At 39.1% G+C, this 19993-nt stretch overlaps 1 long non-coding RNA gene across 1 annotated transcript in view; it reads left to right on the top strand.

The window, feature by feature from the left end:
- The window catches only part of LOC141370249 (uncharacterized), a 168870-nt gene extending 150867 nt beyond the window's left edge, over positions 1-18003 (top strand). Inside the window, exon 3 of the long non-coding RNA XR_012374144.1 lies at positions 17299-18003. This is a non-coding gene — a long non-coding RNA (uncharacterized lncRNA). The remainder of the gene's footprint in view (positions 1-17298) is intronic.
- The last annotated feature ends 1990 nt before the right edge of the window (positions 18004-19993 follow it).

Below are 19993 nucleotides of genomic sequence, written 5' to 3'. Positions count from 1 at the left end.
TTTTTTTTAACATATAATGTATTATTTGTTTCAGAGGTACAGGTCTGTGATTCAACAGTGTTACATAATTCACAGTGCTCACCATAGCACATACCCTCCTTGAATAAAAAGAAAGCAAGCAAGGGAAGCAATATTAATACCAAAGGAGAAATTAAAAGTGGAAAGTATTAAGACCAAAGGAATCTAATATAATCATTGATAAAAAGCATAGCTCCCAATAATAACAGTCCAATATTATAGAATTAGAAATATATAGGGCAATTAAGTATACTTCTATTAAAAAAAGAAATATATGGGATGCCTGGGTGGCTCAGTGGTTTAAGCATCTGCCTTCAGCTCAGGTCATGATTCCAGGGTCCTGGGACTGAGTCTGGCATCCAGCTCCATGCTCAGTGGGGAGCCTGCTTCTCCATCTGCCTGCCACTCCCTCTGCTTGTACTCTCTCTCTCTGACAAATAAATAAATAAATAAAATCTTTAACTCGGTGATGGGTATTAAGGAGGGCACATGATGTGATGAGCACTGGGTATTATATGCAACTAATGAATCATTGAACATTAAATTATATAAAAAACTAATGATGTACTATATGTTGGCTAATTGAATTAAATTAAAAAAAGAAAAAACCTTTAAAAAATAAAAATAAAAAAAGAAATACCTGAGGCAAAACTGTTAGAACAACAAGAAAATTTAAAAATATATATAGTGAATGATTTTATATACCAGTCAGTTTTTCTATATTAATTAGACACAAAAATAAATCTAAATGAATTCATTACTATAATTTAATGAACAGATACTGAGCAGAATCCTGAATAGATGAATGTATAGAGTAGATTGAATACAATAAAGTGTGCGTGTAGAAATTATCAGAGTGTAAGTGGGGTCAATAGACCCTTACAGTTTATGTAGTAAACACATCCCCAATTCATAATGAATATGCAAATTAAGTAGGACTTATTTCAGGAATATGAAAATATTTCAATATTGATATTGATTAACATACATTTTCGATAATACAATGAAAACAAAATTGTACTATTAATTTGATATTTAACAACATTCTTTTGATAAATTTCAGCATATGCCTCAATTAAAAAATTAATTTAATTTTCTTGGGCTCAGTAATTTTCCTAGGTACAAAATTAATTGGCCAAAATCTATAGCTTTCTCCTATAGCAAAAATAACTGGTCAGAAAATAAAATGGAAAAAAATAAAAGATCTTATTCACATTATTAGTGAAAATAGAAACTAGACATATGCAAGTTCTATTTAAAAAAAAAGAAAATTATGAAAACCTAAGATACAAAAGAGAATTGAATTAAATGGAAACATATAGCAGGTTCTACATGAAAAAACTCAATATTGTAAAGTTTCAGTTCATTCCAAAAGAATTCTAAAAGTTAATGTAATTGCAAAATTATACCGAATCAGGTTAGAAGATAATTAAAAATCCTAAGATTTATTTGCAAGAATAAAAAGATAGGAATTACAAGAATATTTTAGAAACGCTGAATAATAGGAGCGCCTGGGTGGCTCATTCGTTCAGCATCTGCCTTCGGCTCAGGTCATGATCCCAGAGTTCTGGGATCAAGCCCCGCCGTTGGGCTCCCTGCTCTGCGGGAAGCCTGCTTCTCCCTCTCCCACTCCCCCTGCTTGTGTTCCCTCTCTCGCTGTATCTCTCTCTGTCAAATAAATAAATAAAATCTTAAAAAAAAGAAAAGCTGAATAATAGATGTACTTATAGCAATTGTCAAAATAAAATTAAAAAAATTTTTTTAAATAATGTGGTACTGATCTCAGGAAAATGTAGACCAAATTAGATAAATAGAAAACATAGAATAGACTTCAAAATTGAAACTGAAAGAATCAAGTGATTTTCTATAGGCTTAGATTGTCCCATTAGAATTGTATACTTGAATATGAAATCAAAGCCCTTGTTCAAAATGAAGTGCTGCTATGTTGAGTTTGGTTTCCTTTGTGCATTCATTTCCTCTAGAGAACTAGACACATGTATCAATTATCATCATCATAATTGTTATTGGTATCAAAGCTAACTTGTATTTAATGCTTCCTAGTTGTGTCAGAAACTATTCTAAGCACATTGCATGTATTGTATCATTTAATAGACATAATAACTTTATGAAGTTGATATAATTATTCGCCACAATTTACAAATAAAATACTGAGACTTAAAAAGTTGCAGTAAAAGCCCATAGAGAGCTGATGGTGAGGCCAGGATGCAAGCACAGGTAATCTGGTATCAGAGCCTGGGTTCTTAAGAATTGAACTGTAACCTCACATGTACACATTTGCTTCTATTTTTAAGTATTATTAGGTAGCAGGCCAAAGTCATGACATAGATGCATTAAAATAGCAATGCCAGTGTCCTTTTGGAAATGATCATTTTATTTTCTTTATACCTGAATGTTCAAAAAAATTATATAGTAAACATTACATTTATAACCACAGAACAGAACTTTTTTTTTTTTAAAGATTTTATTTATTTATTTGACAGAGAGAGACAGCGAGAGCAGGAACACAAGCAGGGGGAGTGGGAGAGGGAGAAACAGGCTTCCTGCTGAGCAGGGAGCCCGATGTGGGACTCGATCCCAGGACCCTGGGATCATGACCTGAGCCGAAGGCAGACGCTTAACGGCTGAGCCACCCAGGCGTCCAGAACAGAACTTTTGAAAGGTGACTTCAGCCTGGTGATTTCTTTAATGAATAGCTTGGACAAGCCTGCCAAATCAATACCATTTGACTCATTAACTCTTTACCTCAAGAAATCAATATCCACTTTTTCCATAGTGGCAACCAGAGATGCTGCTCTATTGCCACCATCGCCACTATAACTGCTACCACAGTTTGAATAACTAGAATGTTCCATCTCTGGAAAATGCTTTATATACATGACATCAAGTACTCTTTTTATTATTATTCCCATTTTACAGAGGATGAACTAGAGCTTGGAGTAGTTATAGGTTTTGCCCAGGGTGACACCAGCCCATACTTGGAATAGACAAGGTCGCATACAGATCTGCTCAACTCTATAGCCCCTACTATTCTGCAATACTATTTCATGAAGTTTCCACTTGGGCCAGATAGGAACCCTAGAGGCTAAAACTAGTGTTTTAGTGACTCATTGTTGTCATTAAATTTAGGTGCACATACAATTACCTTGTTCAAATACATCAAAAAAATTAAGAGTGAGTCATTTTTTTTTATGTGCAAACTCAGTCTGTACTTGGTATTTGTGCATCTTCCTTTTCTCTTCCAATAATCTTAGGAAAATCACATTATTCTCAAAAGTCTTGATCAAATTGGAGGAGGTAATTGAAAGGGTAATGATCAGCAGTTTTTCTGAGAGCTGAACGTAGGTAATCAGAGGCTCCTCACCTCTTTCCTGTCCTTGGAATGTAAGTTCTACCTGCCGTTCCCCCACTAGGGGCCATTTGGAGGATGCAGCCTTAAGAGAGTAATGTGTTGTTGAGACCATCTTGATGATATATGTGACCGAGTCTAGTTAAGTCCTCCATATAAACTTTTAAGATTCTGGTGGGGAGGTGTGGAAATCTGTTCATCTTGTGGCTGCTTAAGACAAGCCTCCTATGTAAGTCCCCTTACTTACTAAATCTACCACCTACCAATCTGTAGTGGACTGTCTTTTTGTTTGGGCTCTCCTTGCCCTCCATGTATAGGGGGCCAACTTATGAACCAACACAAACACAGATACTTGGTCCCCTCTGTCCATTCCAAAGGATGTTCCATAAACCAAGAAATAACACTTTTGCTTAACCAATATGTATTTATTGAACATCCACTATGTGTTAGATACTGTGCTAGGCATGGAGAATAGAATATTGTTTTATTAGGGCAATGCTAGCTGCCACAACAGATAAACTCCCAAATCTTTGTGGCTTAACACAATGAGAATCCCATTATGGATGTTTTGGGTTGAGTGAATTTCCTCCTGTTTGTGATTCAGTTCCCCTCATCTTCAAAACATGGTTTCCAAGATCTTTCTCTGTTCAGTCAGTTTAAGGAAAAAGAGTACAGAGTATTGCATATAATTTTAAATTGGTTTGTTCTTGAAGTGGTCCGTATCACTTCTACCCACATACCATTAGCCAGAACTCAGTCATATGGCCACACCAAACCAGCTAGGAAATATAGGCTAGCCATGTGCCCAAAGGGTTAATAAAACATACTTTGTCCTGCTCATTCGCCACTCACAATATCATTGGAAAGGTGGACATTAACTAGATACATATAAAACCAATGGGCAATTTCAGCTGTGGCAGTTATTTTTATGGAGAGGAATATAAGAGGGCCTATTATTTATAGGTTTTGATCTAATTAGAGAAACCAGGAAGGCTTCACTGAGGGAGTGAGACTTGGATTTCAAGAATGGGCAGGTGAAGACAGGAGGGAAGAGTGCAAGGGACCTGGGGAGGAGAGCCCATGGTGAGCAGGTGGGATGAGGAAACAAAAGATAGAGGCTGGAGGAGGCTGGAGGAAGCTGGAGGAGTCCTAAGCTGTAGGACCCAAGAGCCATGTCAGTCTAAATCCTGTCCAGTGGACAATGCAGAACTACTAAAGAGTGTGAAGTTGCGTGCTGGCCTGGTCAGACTGATATCTTGAAAAAAATCACTCGGGCTGTGTTATGAAAATAAATGGGTTGGCATTCAGGGAAAAATAAGTGTAGGAAGGCCTTTGGGGGAGGCTGTTGTAGAGCGATAATGGCTTAGATGTGGGAGGTGGAGGTGGGAAGAAGTAAAATAACATTAGGAGATGAATTCAACAGAATTGGTGATAAACTAGACTTCACTATTTATTTAGTCCTTTTGCTGGATGGTTTGCATCCTTGTAACTTCTATGCTCATAGATGAATTTTAAAACTGGACAACTTTGCTGGGAAGTGAAAAGCTAGCTTACATTGCCTTCAGCCAGGCTTAAGCAAACAGAAGCAGAGATACAGTTGTTAGTGGCTTAGTATCTTTTGTTACCTTCTTTGTCAAAACCTTCACCTTCTCCCTTTGATTCTACTCTTTCATCCTGATCGCGGGGTCTGTACAACTAATTTGTTCCGTGATGTATTATGTTTCCCCGTGGGCATTTACATTTTAAAAGAGGATTTTTAAATATCTACTTAGAAGATATTAACTAAGGGAAATAAAACAATGATGCTTTGAATATTTGGGGAAATGTGATCTTCAAATCATGCAACACAGATACCACTTTCAGTGCCTTTAATAAAGCCATTAAATTTGGTCCTACTGGGGTCTCGTAATTCTGGTAGGAGAAGTTTCTTAAGACAGCCAAGACATGGACATAGAGTTTCCCCAGGATAATTAAGTTAGGTGCTGGTTCTGAAATAAGATCTGCAGCTTCATTCTTCTTTACAACATGACACCACAGGGCAGAATTTGAAATCCAGAGGGATGGTCCATTTCATGCTGAAAATATATGTATGCTAGAATTTTAAAATATTTTTATATATACACAAAAATTAAAATAAGCAAAAATATGTATTCTATTTCTGTATATGTATACTTAAGGAGGCCACAAACCACTCATGAAAGCTTTATTTATGGATGCCCTTCCACTGTGGTTAAGAATTTGCTGCTCTATTTGAATGCAGATTATAGGAAATCATGTCCCTTTCTCTCATACTCTCTTCTTCTACAGCTAAAAATATGGGAGCAGGACTAAGGTCCTGTGAGGTGACACCTAATTTATCCCTGGATGCCTCTACGTGTGTGTATGTGTGTGGGTGTGTGTCTATATGAGTCAGGCTTTTTGCTCAGCCATCTCACCAGATCAGCCCCCAAGACACCCACACTCACTTTTAAGCAGAAGTTAAAGCCCAATAAACACAGAGCCTCTAGCTAGAACTGGGGGAAAGAACCAGAATTTAGTTGCTGGCAGATCCATCCTCTTGGCAGAAAAAAAACATGTGCACCTGTTCAAATAGATCTTGGGTGATTTTTAGCCTCCTAGCATTTGGCTGACATAAAGAGTATAGCGTGATTCTTCGTTTATTTTACAATTCAGTGAGCACCAAATTAAGTTTAATAGTATGGGAAACACACACATGCACACATACCTCCCCATCCCCAGTTTTAAAAAAGATTTATCACATTCTGGCTAATAATAAACACTTGATTTCTGCTCTTTTTTTGTTTGTGTTTTTTTAAACAGCATGAAACTATTTTAGGCCATGTAATGATTATTTAATCATAGGATATGTAGCACTTTTTTCCAGGGAACATTGTAATAATGCATCTACAGCCTGTAAGTGTTGCTGGTCTTTGCATTTAGAAAAGAGTATCTAGGGGTGTTCGATGATATTGAGTGTGGAGTGTGTATGAGGGTGGCAAAAATAGCACATATCCTACAAAGTAACTTAAAGCAGGAGAGTAAGAGGTTGGATGTTTAGGTGTTTGGATTTTTGTCTTTGTCATGGGTTTTGAGAGACAGGTCAAAGATGTCTTTCCCACCAGCCTGAATATTCTCTGAAACCTTGACTATTTGTCAATAGTCACTTTTGAGCCTTACACTAAAGTCAGAACAAAAACCCGTTTGATTATGACTTTGTCCGACTGCTACCAATGTACTCAGTGAATGGGTGTCCCATCCAGCTCTTGTAACTTTAGCCAGAAAACATCCCCTCCCATTCCCAGTCTTCTTTCATTCAATATATGCCTAAAAGAGGGTTTAGAACATTGACACCGATATCCTGGGGGTCGAAGGAGAGAACATTTTTTTGAGTAGGGCACTGATGGAAAAGACAAGAAGGAAAATGAAATAAAATCACTCTATTTGAATATCCCAACCATTATTATTTACAGGGTATTTAATAAAATACAGATCTCCATGTTGAGTTTTATGGTGTGGAAGACTGATGCATTAACATCATTTGGGTTGAAGAAGTTTTTAAACTTCTTTTTATCAGTAGAACTTCTTTTAAAAAATCAGAATTCTGTAAAGGATACCATATATAGGACAGACAAAACAGAGTTACATGGGCTGACCTGATGGCAAAGAATTTGAGAACCTTGAACCTCCCACTGGAACCCATTTTGAGAAACAACATACACCTGGACCCTTTGTTTTAAAAGATCCTAGTGTCCAGGAGACAGCAGTGAACATCCAGCTATGATGTGGGAATGGAGGCAGAGAGGGTAGAAGTGTGTCTATATGGAGCCATAACCACTGACTATTTCTATAGCAGGGGGTTGGTATATGTGGTGGTATATTGGGCCAAATATATATTTGGTCTTCATCAGACAAAGGGTTTTTCTCAGGGCACAAAACCATCAATGGACAAGTTCGCTCCAGGAGGGGACATGAGAAATGGCACTTCCAAAATCCAGCAATATGTCTAACTGACTGAGCCACCCAGGCACCCCGTGGCTTTCCTTTTAGACTTTAGAATGATGGGGCATCTGGGTGGCTCAGTTGGTTAAGCGCCTGCCTTCGGCTCAGGTCATGATCCCAGGGTCCTGGGATTGAGCCCTGTATCAGGCTCCCTGCTCTGCAGGAAGCCTGCTTCTCCCTCTCCTGCTTCCCCTGCTTGTGTTCCCTCTCTCTTGCTGTCTCTGTCAAATAAATAAAGAAAATCTTAAAAAATCCCAACAAAATAGACTTTAGAATGAATCTGCAATTGGTTACTGACTCAGTTTCTCCTTCCAGGAATATCTTATTTGCTGTTAGTGAATGGGTAATTATAACTTAAGAAGATATAAATATGGACAAAGAAGAGTCATAATCAAAGTTAAGAAGTAACTTCACAGAATTTCAAAGCTCAGAAGCTACCACTCAGCCACTTCTAGGACAGTGGCTTAAGAGTTGTCCAAAGGGCATGACTGAGGATAACAGAAAGTTAACTCCAAAAGTTCCTTTGAAAACAACCTGTGAAATGCTTTTATTTACTGATTTGCTTTTCCTATTTTACAGCAAAAGAAGTAGAATTTAGTTGTGACATGAGAACATTTGAGTCAGAGCATCTCAGTAATTAAAATGGTATTTTAAAATACAGAATAAGACTGGTGGTGGAATAATAGCTTCTTTCAGTTTTTTCTCCCCGAACCCCGCTGACATGAGGGTAGGGAGGAAAGGATAGACAATTAAGAGACCCCCAACTAGATACACTGATGATTGGTGAAGCCCATGACAAAAGATAATAAGGAATATTAGCTAAATATGGGTAAATTTGGATAGATTTGAGGGAAGATGTCACAAATAAATACAGAAGCACTCAGATTTAAAGCAGTATGCATAATTTTATGAAAATAAATTGGAGGATTCTGTGGGAATGATAAAGAATTGGAACATGGTGAGAGTTAGGGAGAAAAGGGTCGCTCTCTGAAATGTGCTATTTGGCTTGATACAGCAGTCATACAGGGGCCAAAAGGAAGATAGTTGGAACACGATGCTATCTTAATGTTTCTCTTTGTTGTGATCTTCACTCTTACTCTATAGAACTAGCTATGGCAGTGTGGATTCATGAGAGGAAGTGGCCAACAGCATCACAGCTATTCATCAGTGTTGACTATACAGAATGATGCTAACTGGGCGTGTGGGTAGTTGTGTATGTATGTGGGGGGAGTGGGTAGGTATTTAAAGCTGATAGAAGCTTTGTAGGGCAGAAACTAGAAAATTAGTAGGAAACTGTTCTAAAACAGCATAATGACTTTTACTCTACTGGCTGGCCCAATTCATCATATATTCACATAATCATCCATTGCACACTCCTACCCTATAAAGCTATCTAGGTGTTTTTAAGTAAATTAGATATTGGAAGAGAGTTGTCCCATTCAAAAATTAGGAAGAAGTCAAAGGTCTCTGCATGGAAAGTAGGCAGAGGTTCATTGCATGTTAACAACTGAGCAAACATTTGAGCACAGGCAATGTGCCAAGTTCTCTTCTAGGTGCTGGGGACAGAGTGAAACAGATAGAGAAGTCATAGCACTTACTCTTCAGCAGGGTGAAATGAAGGTCATTTGCAAAGGACAGGTGAAGAATGCTCATGGGAAACTTACTTTGAAACAGAGGGCCCCTTCCAACGAATTAGTACATATCTAGACACTCAAAGAAATGGTAGAGAACAGGAGAACTCACCTAAGAGATCAAACAAGAGAAGGAACTAGAAAGCAAGCAGGTATCATCAAAAACTGAAAATAGAAATAACACAATGGCTGGAAGGATAAGCAGAGAAGAGGCTTATCTCCTACCTGCACCTACCTGTGCAGGCCAGGTTGCTGGGAATTCTCAGCCTGGATGTGGACTATGGGGGAGAAAGAACTTCACTGAGGCTGCCATGGGTCCTTCTGGAAGAGTGAGCAGCCCTCAACAGAAGGAGGCTAGAGGTCTACTGCTGGCCTCACCAGAACTGAGGGGGAGCCCTGTGATTAGACATGTGTGTTCAGCTATGAAAATTCATCGAGCTGTGTATTGGGATTTATGCACTTTTCTATTTGGGGGTTTCACCTCAATAGAAAGTTTACTAAAAACAATTGAGGTGTGTAGGCAATGATGGAGAAGAATGAAATTCTTGGCAGAGAGAACATGAAAAAGCATAATTCAACTGTTATGTTTGTATGCAGAGCTGGGGTCAGGGGAGAAAGAGAGAAAAATAGAGAAGGAAGGAAAGAGAAGGAAAGAGGAAGAAGGAAGGAGGAGAGTGAGGGAGAGAGAAATGCAGTTCTTTATTCCTAGCATAAGGCATAAAATTCATGGTAATCTATGCTTACAAAATGGAAAGTGATAGGCATAGATGTTCAGAAAATTTTTTTTTAGGTTGCAGGAAATAGAATGACTATGACTAATGAGAGGTGTCAGGTTGAATTTCTTCCATAATAAACCAGTGGTTAAAACTAGTACAAACTTTCAGATAATGAGAGGCTGTACCTCTCAAGGGAGCCCAGAAGAGGAAGTACAAAAATATTTTGTATCTGGTATTGTCATGGAAAATACCCGAGATGCCTGATTGCAAAGAATAATGAATCTCACTTATAAATTCATTTATTCTAGAAATACTTGTTGAGCCTTTACTGTGGGCCAGACCCTATACAAGATGCAGGACACGTATCAGAGAAGATATTGGCAGGAGAGAACTGATGGTAATACAGAATACAGGTAGAGGAAAAGGGAGGAGATAGTGAATCTTAATCTTAGGATTAAAGGCTTTAGGAAAGCAGGAATGGAAATATGTCTAAGTGATAAAAATAATAAAATGTGGCTAGAAGGAAAAACCATATTTTCGAGAGTACACGAGACTAAGAGAATGGCATTTTAAGAGTATCGTCTCTGTAATAAATGCTAAACTCAATGTTTCCTATTGTTTTGGAGCTTGATGGAGTTGCTACAACACCTACATAGGACAAGTGTGACATCCAGGAGCCATCACTAGGTTCCTCACTCTTACCACTTCAGGGTAAAAGGGCCAGACCACCAGCACCTGCCTTTCTTGCCCGATGGTTTCCTCAGGCTGCTCATGCCTGCTCTACTTGCACATATCATAGCAGGTTGGAAGTGCCAGGGAATTACCCCACTGCTCACCTAGAGCAGCTTCAATCAATGATAGAATGATTGTATAGCGGTGCGTAAATACCCCAGCTCCCTCATCCCCAGGTGGGATAATTCTGAGATCTGTGTTGTACACTGACTTCCAGAGTTTTTGCCCATAGCAGTAACTGGATTGAAAAACACACTCTGTTCTTCTCACTGTCTCTCTTCCTTGTTCCCCAGTCTTGCACTCTCATCTCCCATTGCTTCTAGGGGAACCTAAACTAAGAAAAACATGAAACTAGTTTTTTAGTCCTGACCACATCATCATAAATGGACACAAGAAGATGGAGAGAGGCTGAGAAATGCTCACAGTGAGGATTTATATGGAGAGAATTGTTTGGGGAGCACTTCCTGCACTGCATGGTGGAGAGGGGTAAGGCTGGAATTAAGTGCCAAGGATGAGGAACACCACCTGGAAAACCTGACCTGTGCCCATGGAATTTAAAGGTGGGGAGGCACAGGGACTGGTGTGACTCCTAGCTGGAGAAGCAAGAGGGAGAACAGCTGAATGGAGCCAGGGTAAGTCGGGGCAGGCAGCAATAGACACAGGTGGGTGTTTCCTGTGGGCCAGCCATGCATCCACAGGAAGGAAAAAAGACTTAGATAGTTGGGATGCATAGTGGCAATGTTCCTTCCCCTCCTTGTTTTCATATCCTAGCAGTGTGCCTATAGAATGTCTCCTGTTGAGGCTAGGGTCCATTTCCCCACTCCATCTGGGCAGGCCTTGTCACTTCCTTCAGCAAATAGAATTTAGCAAGAATGGGGTACCTGGGTGACTCAGTCGGTTAAGCCTCTGCCTTCGGCTCAGGTCATGATCCTGGGGTCCTGGGATTGAGCCCTGTGTTGGGCTCTCTGCTCAGTGGGGAGCCTGCTTCTCCTTCTCGCTTTGCCTGCTGCTCTGCCTACTTGTTATTTCTCTTTCTCTGTGTCAAATAAATAAATAAAATCTTTTAAAAAAAAAGTTTAGCAAGAATGCCATTGCAGCGGTTCCAGGCCTATGCCTCAAGGGGCTTCAAACACTTTCTCTCACGGAACCCTGCCCAGTGGGCTGCATGATTAAGAATGAGCTAGCCTGCTGGAAGATTAAAGACCACATTGACCAGAGTTGAGTCAGCCCAGTTGCTTCTGCCAGATCCCTAGACAGAGAACAGAGCTGACCATCAGCTGACCAAAGATTAATGAGGGAACCTAGGGAAAGCCTCAGACTACCTAACCAAGCCCAACCCACTCCAAATTGCTGACCTACAGAGTAATAGGTTAAATAATTAGCTGTTGTTATGAGCTACTAATTTGTGGTATGGTTTGTTACACAGCAAATTCTTACTGATGGAGTGAATGCTTTTTATTTTATTTTATTTTATTTTTGAGAGAGAGTGAGAGAGAGTGGGGGGGAGGGGTAGAAGGAGAGGGAGAGAGAGAATCCCAAGCAGACTCCATACCCAGCACAGAGCCCAACATGGTGCTTAACCTCATGATCCTGAGAAATCATAACTTGAGCCAAAATCAAGAGTTGGATGCCCACTGATTGCGGCACCCAACCAATTAAATTGTGAACATTTAATATGGATGATAGTGGATTTTCTTTTCTTTTCTATCTGGAAAATGAGACTATTTTTAACTATCTGAGAGTGAGCTGAAAAATGTGTGATTTGCCTAAGATCTGGGCCCAGGTCTGGGGGCAAAGGGCCCCTCAGTGCTAGTCTGTCACCCTCAGTTGTGTTCCTACAGTAACATAAACTGTTATGCAATTTATAGAATCTTACTGAGTGCTAAGCATTTTTACTTTAAGTCTCTTGAGCCTGAAGATCATGGTTGATCTATCCTACTGGTGAGATAATACATGCTTTATTATGTATGTATGTGCACACGTGTGTGAGAAATAACTCTAATAATCAAAAACTAGTGGAAATGTCCTCTGGCCTTATCAAAACAATTTGTTTTATTTTTCGTCTGAAACAATTGCTTGGAGTAGTAACATTTGCTTTACAACATAAAATTTTAAAAATTGCTACTATAATGAATATGAAAATACTTTGAAATATTAAAAGAAATGAGAGAGATGCCATGTGTGGACTAAATGAGGTACATGTGAGAGAGATTCTCCAAGAACTGGGAAGTAAGGTACGAACATCAGTATACACAATCCACCCTTTTTGAATTCGAGATGGAAGAAAGAAAGTCTCCTCCCAGACCCAGACTCGGCCAGTAAAACTAAAATGACCCTTGATGGAGGGAAAATAGGGGTAGAGGGTTGGGCATGAAGAGGAGGTGCCATATATAAAAAGGAGACAGAAATGGTGAAACGGTAGAAATTGTGAAAAGTTGGTGGACTAGGGATATCTTGCTAAAATAGTATTCATTTTCACCTGTAGCCATAGAATTACACATGGTATTTTTTTATGATGATATTAATCTCTCTGTGTCTTGGCTACATCTCATTCCCAGTCTTCATGACGTTTACTTTTGGCTTTTGCTCTTTTCCTTTATCAGAATCATAAGAATTGTATTTTATTGATATTTTCAAGGAATGAGCTTTTAAAATTGTCCCTTCTCCTATTTTTCCCCATCTTAAAAATATATTTAAATTTCCTTTTCTTAACTGTTGTTTAATTTTGCTTTTCACATTTCAGTTTTTAGATGAAATATTACTTTATTTGGCAGGTTTTGTTAAATAATGAAGGCAATTAAGGCTATAAATTTTCCTCTGAATATAGCTTTAATGTGTTCTGTAGGCTTTGTTATGGAGGTTCTTCTTCAATGCCTTCTAGGCAGGTTTTAATTTCCTTTTTAATTTCCTTTTTGATCAAAGATTATGTAGAAGCCTGCTGCTTCATTGTCAAGTCATTAAGATATTTTTGGTTACCATTTCATAATTTATTTCTATTTTTATTAGCTTCTGATCAGAGAATATAATTTATAAAAACTCTCCATTTACACATTTTTTCTAGTTGTTTTTTTTTTCCTCAGTGACCACATATATGACCAACCTTTAAAAATGTTCCATGAGTATTTGAAAAAGTACATTCAAAGATAAGGTGGATCCACTTGTTTGTTAATTGTATTTTCAGTTTGTGTCCCTTATTGTTTGAACTAGATCTTTCAGTTCTGAGAGAAGTATATTGATGTTTCCACCATAATTATATTTCTAGCAAGTTCTTCTTGCTTTAAAAATAGATTTAAGTATTGAGCTTCTGTGGTGGTTGGCTCCTGCCAGTTTTGACTGCTGCTTCTACAATTGTGCCCTTTATCATCATGTGTTGTCCCTTTTGATCCTATTTGGTTCTTTTGCCCTTAAATTATACTTAGCTGATATTAATCCTGCCATTTTTACTTCCATTTTGTTTACATTGTCCTGGTATCTCTTTGCTAATTCCATTTATCTTTATGTTATGTTAAAAGCATTTTTGAGGGCGCCTGGGTGGCTCAGCTGTTAAGCGTCTGCCTTCGGCTCAGGTCGAGCCCCACGTCGGGCTCCCTGCTCAGTGGGCAGCCTGCTTCTCCCTCTCCCACTCCCCCTGCTTGTGTTCCTGCTCTCGCTATTTCTCTCTCTATCAAATAAATAAATAAAATCTTAAAAAAAAAATCTTGTTTGAGAGTGTTCTTTAATGTAACATCTGGCTGTGTTTTGTTTTATAAAGAAATGTGTTGCCTCTGTCTTTTCATGGTAGAATCCTATTCTTTGATAATTTATACAGTGACTGATAAACCTAGTGTGTTACTTGGACCTTATTTTATGTTTACTACTGGATAGATGGTTGTTTCCTCTTTTTCTTTGTTTTACTTTTCCTGTTTTTTCCCTTTGCTAATTTGGAAAGTCTGCTGTATTCTTCCTTGTCATTGATGGTTAATTTCTATTCTCCTGATGTAAGTGATAATAATGTCTACTACTCGTTAAAAAAGAGTTTCCTCCTCTTTCTCAGAAAAAAAAAATCAGTTTTTTCCTACTTTGCTCCATTCCAATAAAATGAGATTTTTACAAACCTACTGCCATTCTTCTGTCCTCCTTTTTTTCCTTCCCCTAAAGAGATGCTGAAATCTTTTTATTGCCACCTCGGTAACCATTTTTCCTAGGCTTGCCAGGTAAGGGGTAGTGGTTACTAACTTTTTAAAGATGAACTTTTTCTTAAAGATGTCCTTCCGTAGTGTGTCACTAATTTTGATAATTACACATTGCTATATAACCTATTCTTATAAATCTCTGAATCTTACTTATATGTATCTATATAGCTTAATAACTATGAGCTTGTGTATATATGTGTAACATGCACAGACACAATGCATGTGTGTATATGCAACATGCATATGATATATAATCATTGCTCACTCCTTTTCATCTTAACAGGTTTCTGAATTTTCTCATTTGTTGTTGGAATAGAGTCTTCTCAGTGCTTTTCTCAGATGGGCTTCAGAGTGATATTCTTGCCAAATCCTTTCCTCTCCTAAAATAGCTTTTGTTTGCCCTGAGAGATCAATGATATTTAAGCTGGATGTAAGTTGATCCACCATCCTCTTTTATCCAACGTTGGTGGTAAGACATTCTTTTATAGGGGATTATTTTTTCCATCTTTAAGAGTCTTACATGTTCTTTTTCCTTAGAGATCAGGATATATATATTTTTCATGTTATACCTGTGGATGTGTTTTCTTTCTTTATTCAACTTGAATTAATAAGCATTTTACATTTCTAGGTTGTGGGAAGCAAGGGGGTCTGTACCTCCACAGGCTGCTGTATAGAAGTAGGCAGGCTGGCACCTCCCACCTCTTCCATCTTACTGGAGTCTCTCATCTGAAGGAAAGAAATCCCCAGCTATTTGGTCATCTCCCGCTTGGCCTTTTGGGGATATCAGCACCTTCACTCAGAGTTGACATCAACATTTCCTTGGGGGCACGGATCTCTATATGCCAAGTTTCCCCCCAGAATCCTGTGTTTTAGATCCTTGAGTAGGCTGTGATGCTGTTCTCCACTTACTTGCTCAGCTTATGAGCTCAAAAGGCCCACACCTTTATCTATGCTCAGGACCTCAACAGAAACCAGAGCTTCACTGTTTGCTGTTTGGTTTGGGAGAGGCAAAGGGATTGGAGCTGGGAGCAGTGACCCAATAGCATCATGCTTGGAATATCATGTTCCCAAACTTCTTCTCTTCTGGTTTGAATGACAGGTATAGTGTGGGTTAGGCCAGTGGTTTTGAACTTCAGTGTGCATATGACTTCCCTCTGGATCTTATTAAAATGCAATGCTGATTCAGTAGGTTGGGGGTGGGGCTCCAAATTCTGCATTTCCAACATACTTCCAGGAGAGACACTGATGGTCCTCCAACCACTCTTTGAGTACCAGGGCCTTAAAGCCATGAAACAAATGGCTTCTATTTAATCAATCAAAGCAGATGGTCCTATTGACAATGTAAACAAAGAGAGTTTAGTATAGTTAGTTGACTTTAGCAGAATCTATTCATCAGTGGCGGTGGTAGATGAAGATTAATGTCTAGTAGGAGTGTACAACCTAATAAGATTCCACACATTTCATAACAATTTCTCATAGATGCATCAGTCAATTTTTTTCTGTGTCTTTGTATCATTCTCTCTTGGTAAAGTTTTATTCTTTTTAATCTGTGTTAGAGGTTTTCTTGGCTTAAATAAGAAAAAAAATCAGTGATTTTCTTTATGGGATTATGTTATACATGTCATTTTGAGAAACTCTTGTTATTTGTTCATGTATTCAACAACTATTTACGGAGCATTTATTGTGTGCCAGAGTTTACTCTAAGCTTTGGAATGGTGTTTGACTAGATTGCATGCCCAATGGAGCTTTGTCTGTTTATTGATTCATTGATTGGCCATTCAGTGTCCATCTCCCTTTCTTGTTAGTGGAACCCAATTATCTTCTTAGAAGTTGTCTTCTTTTCAATTTGGTATAGTCATGCCATAATGGTAAGAATGGTATCATGTTCTCTTACAAAGAATTTGAAGTGCTTTTTGAAAGCTTTTTCTTTAGCTCGGTGTTTTACAACCTTGGCTATACAATGATCTCTTAGGGTCGGGGAGGATAAAATAGCAAATGTTTCGGTCCCACCTCCACATGGTCTGATCTAATTGGTTTGTGCCATGGCCTAAGCATCAGGTTTTATAAAGCTCTGCACAAGTGATTCTAATGTGCAGCCAAAATCAGACAACCCCTTCCTTAGATCTTTACTCTTACTGACCCAGTACAGTCAAGCAGTGGGACTATGACCTCAGCTTCACCAGCTGGCCTCCCTCCCAGAACCCTGAATCTTGATAGCAGATGGAAGAACCATTTTGCAGCAGCACCCAAACCTCTGGCCATGCAGCATTCTCTACTCTGTACTTTCTCTGCATCTGTCATTTCAAGCCTTTGAGCTCCCTCATACCTTATCAGTAAATAACCCTTTTGCTTAAACAGGGCAGAGTTATTTTCTATTGCTGACAGATAAAGAATTTCAACAGAGACAACCCATGAGCTTTTCATCCCTCTATGTAACTGCTGAGGGCCCTCAATCTGCTGTAAAGATCATGGTCTCTGAACCTGGTATCATGCTCCTTACTGCACAGAAGGAAAATTCCAAAAACAGAAGACAGGGGAACAACTCAGGCTCTTATCAAAGGGGTTAGGGACTCATAATTCACATTTGTTCCTTCAGGTGTGTTTCTTTGCTCAGCCAGTCATTACCACACTTAACAATCTGGTTTTTGTTTATTTGTTTTCAGGAGAAATGCAAAGATGACAGAAAAGGTCCTGCTTAATTGGATGGACAAGTCAAAAAGCATATGACTAAGCAGAAGACCTGGGAAACATGCCATAATTCCAGACAAGGAGAACACAGGCATCTGTTTACAGCAGAAACATGCAGAACTCTCTGTCTCAAATACACATTTGCATGGAAACCAAAATATAAATGGGTGAGGAAGATAACAGATAGTAGAAGTTGCTATCGGACATTTATTATTTCTCCTACATACTCATTTGGTGTTTCAGGTCAGGTTCCCTGGATGTGCTCCGATTTATTGAAGGCAGGTGCCCTGGACATCCTGTGGGGAGGTGAGGGAAGCAGGATGTGATGGGGCAGGGGAAGGAGCTGCACAACAATGTGGTCACAGCTGGAGTCTGGCCTCAGCCTGATCTCACAGGGAACTCTGGAATGTGAAAAAAATCACAAAGTTGAGGCAAGGGGGCTGGCCTTTTGTGCCCCCTTATCAATTTGTCATTGGTAATTTTCTCAGGCATTTCTGGGGAAGCAGGCAAATTCTCTGGAGAAGGGGACAATCCTGAATTCCTAGCCGCCAGTACTCACAGGAGCTAGGAGGTGGGGGCAACCTGATGGTGAAGGTCATCCAACAGCAGCTTCTACACCTGGATAAACATTGCTGGTTGCACCATGCCTCAGTATTTACATTTGTGAGATGCAATAAATAGTCTCTTAGTGCACATAAACGTTAACGCTGAATTATTTTGTAGATCAAGACATTAACCCTATTCCTTTCTTTGCATACCTAAAAAAAGAAAAGAAAGACTTCTTCTTAATGCAAAGGCTTCTTAAAACTTTGATTCAAGTGGAAATGCAAGGTCTAGCAAAGGAATACCACCTTGAACACTTTAACACACCCTATTTAGCAGAAGGGACATATATTGATACACTGAGAGCTGAGAGCTCCAGATTCCAGTTCTGCCCGCATGGATCTCCAGCAATGTGACTTTGCAAAAGTGCTTCACCCTCTCTGGGTGGCACATTCTTCATTTAGAAAAGTCCGGGCTCAGTGTAAACGATTTCTGAGTTACTTTTGAACTCTAAAAACTTGTCAGTGGCTGATTTGATTTCTCATTTCCTGCAGGGAGGAGGCAGAGATAATTTTTTTGTTTACAAAGAACAAGTTTTCATCTTGCAGCCTTTAATTCAAAAGCAGGAGAAAGAAACGTAATAGCGCCAAGGTAACGGCAGCCTTGCTTTGTTTGGATTCAGGGTCTTTGATACGACATATTGGATGTGTCAATGGAATGTAATTTATTTTGCTTCATAACATTTGGGAACAGATATTTGGTATTTCATCCAAGGAAAGCAATTTGCAGAAACCTTTTAGAAGGTGGCTGCAGCGTCAGTAATCGCTGCCATTTCTTTATGCCAACATTTCCTTAAAGCTCCACAGTCTTTCATGTTAATCATCCCTCTCAGCAGGATCCTTCTAGGGCTTTGGAGCAGGGCACCCACCCCTCAGAAAGGAGGTTCTATTTTTACAGTCCACCAGCCAACAAACTCCCTATTAATCGTGTGAAATCTGCTCAGATAGCTGCTCTTCTGGGTTCTCTCTGCCCCCCCCCCCGCCCCCCACTCTCAAGCCCCATCTGCACAACCCTCCCCCAGAAGGTATTTTTAGCTCTTAGCAGCTACATCCTCGAGAATTACTAGGCGGATGCTACACTTTGCTCTCAAGTAAACATTTTAGAGATTTGGGTTTTCATTCCTAATATTTTTCAAAAAGATTAAGAATACCACTCCCTAATACAGGTGCCTAAAGAATTAGTCTGGACTTTGAAGCCTCTATCTACCTCGGAATCCTTCTCTCTTCCGAGAAGATAAGTACCCTATTTACTCAAAGGTACTTTAGTCTTTTACTTGTGTGAGTCAGTGGTGACTTTGACCCATTGTTCTAGGCAGTCTCTCTACAGCAGCCTTGGGAACTATTTTGGGAGTGGGGAAGTCTGGGATCTCCCACTTGCATACATTTCCCCTAAGGGTTCAAATCTGACATCAGTAAACACAGCTGCCTCTCTGAGACCACTGTGTTAGGACATAGCAATTATGCTCTAAGAGCACAACATGGTACCCAGGAAGCTACAATCATCACAATATTTTCAAGCGCCTGTGGGAATTCCAAGGAATACTGTATCAATAATAAGAATCTGACTAGCAAATATGAATAGCAGTACTTAACTAGCCAGCCTCCACAACAAAAACTGTATTGGTTAGCATGTTATTAAGTGTTTTGGTTTGTGGGTTGTAGTCTTTTAAAAATGTTTTTAAGTAGGTGGTAGATGCACATGGAAAAAATTTCTAGGAAAAAGGTGAACAGTGGAAATAGTTCCCCTCTTATATCCCTTCCCTGATCTCCTTCCCAATGTTCTTGTGTGTATATTTCTATGTATTATACCACATATATAATGTTACATTATATTACACACACATATATGCGCATTTAAAAAATATGCACGTTCATAAGGTGACTCTTCATTGTTTTGCCACAACTATTGTTTTGTATCTTCCTTTTCCCACTAAACATTTTATCTTGGAGAGCACTCTGTATCAAAACATAGAATCTGTCTCCTTTTTCGAAAACGGCTCTCTTACACGCTATACCTGAATGAGCCAGAATTCATTTAACAAATCCTGGAAACTGGCTTCTAATTGGC

Source organism: Callorhinus ursinus, unplaced genomic scaffold (assembly GCF_003265705.2).
Source record: "Callorhinus ursinus isolate GAN/ISIS: 27379988/994484 unplaced genomic scaffold, GSC_fseal_2.0 scaffold29, whole genome shotgun sequence".
NCBI lineage: Eukaryota > Metazoa > Chordata > Mammalia > Carnivora > Otariidae > Callorhinus > Callorhinus ursinus.
The sequence above is the reverse complement of the archived record's forward strand: the minus strand, read 5'-3'. Positions and strand labels throughout refer to the sequence as shown.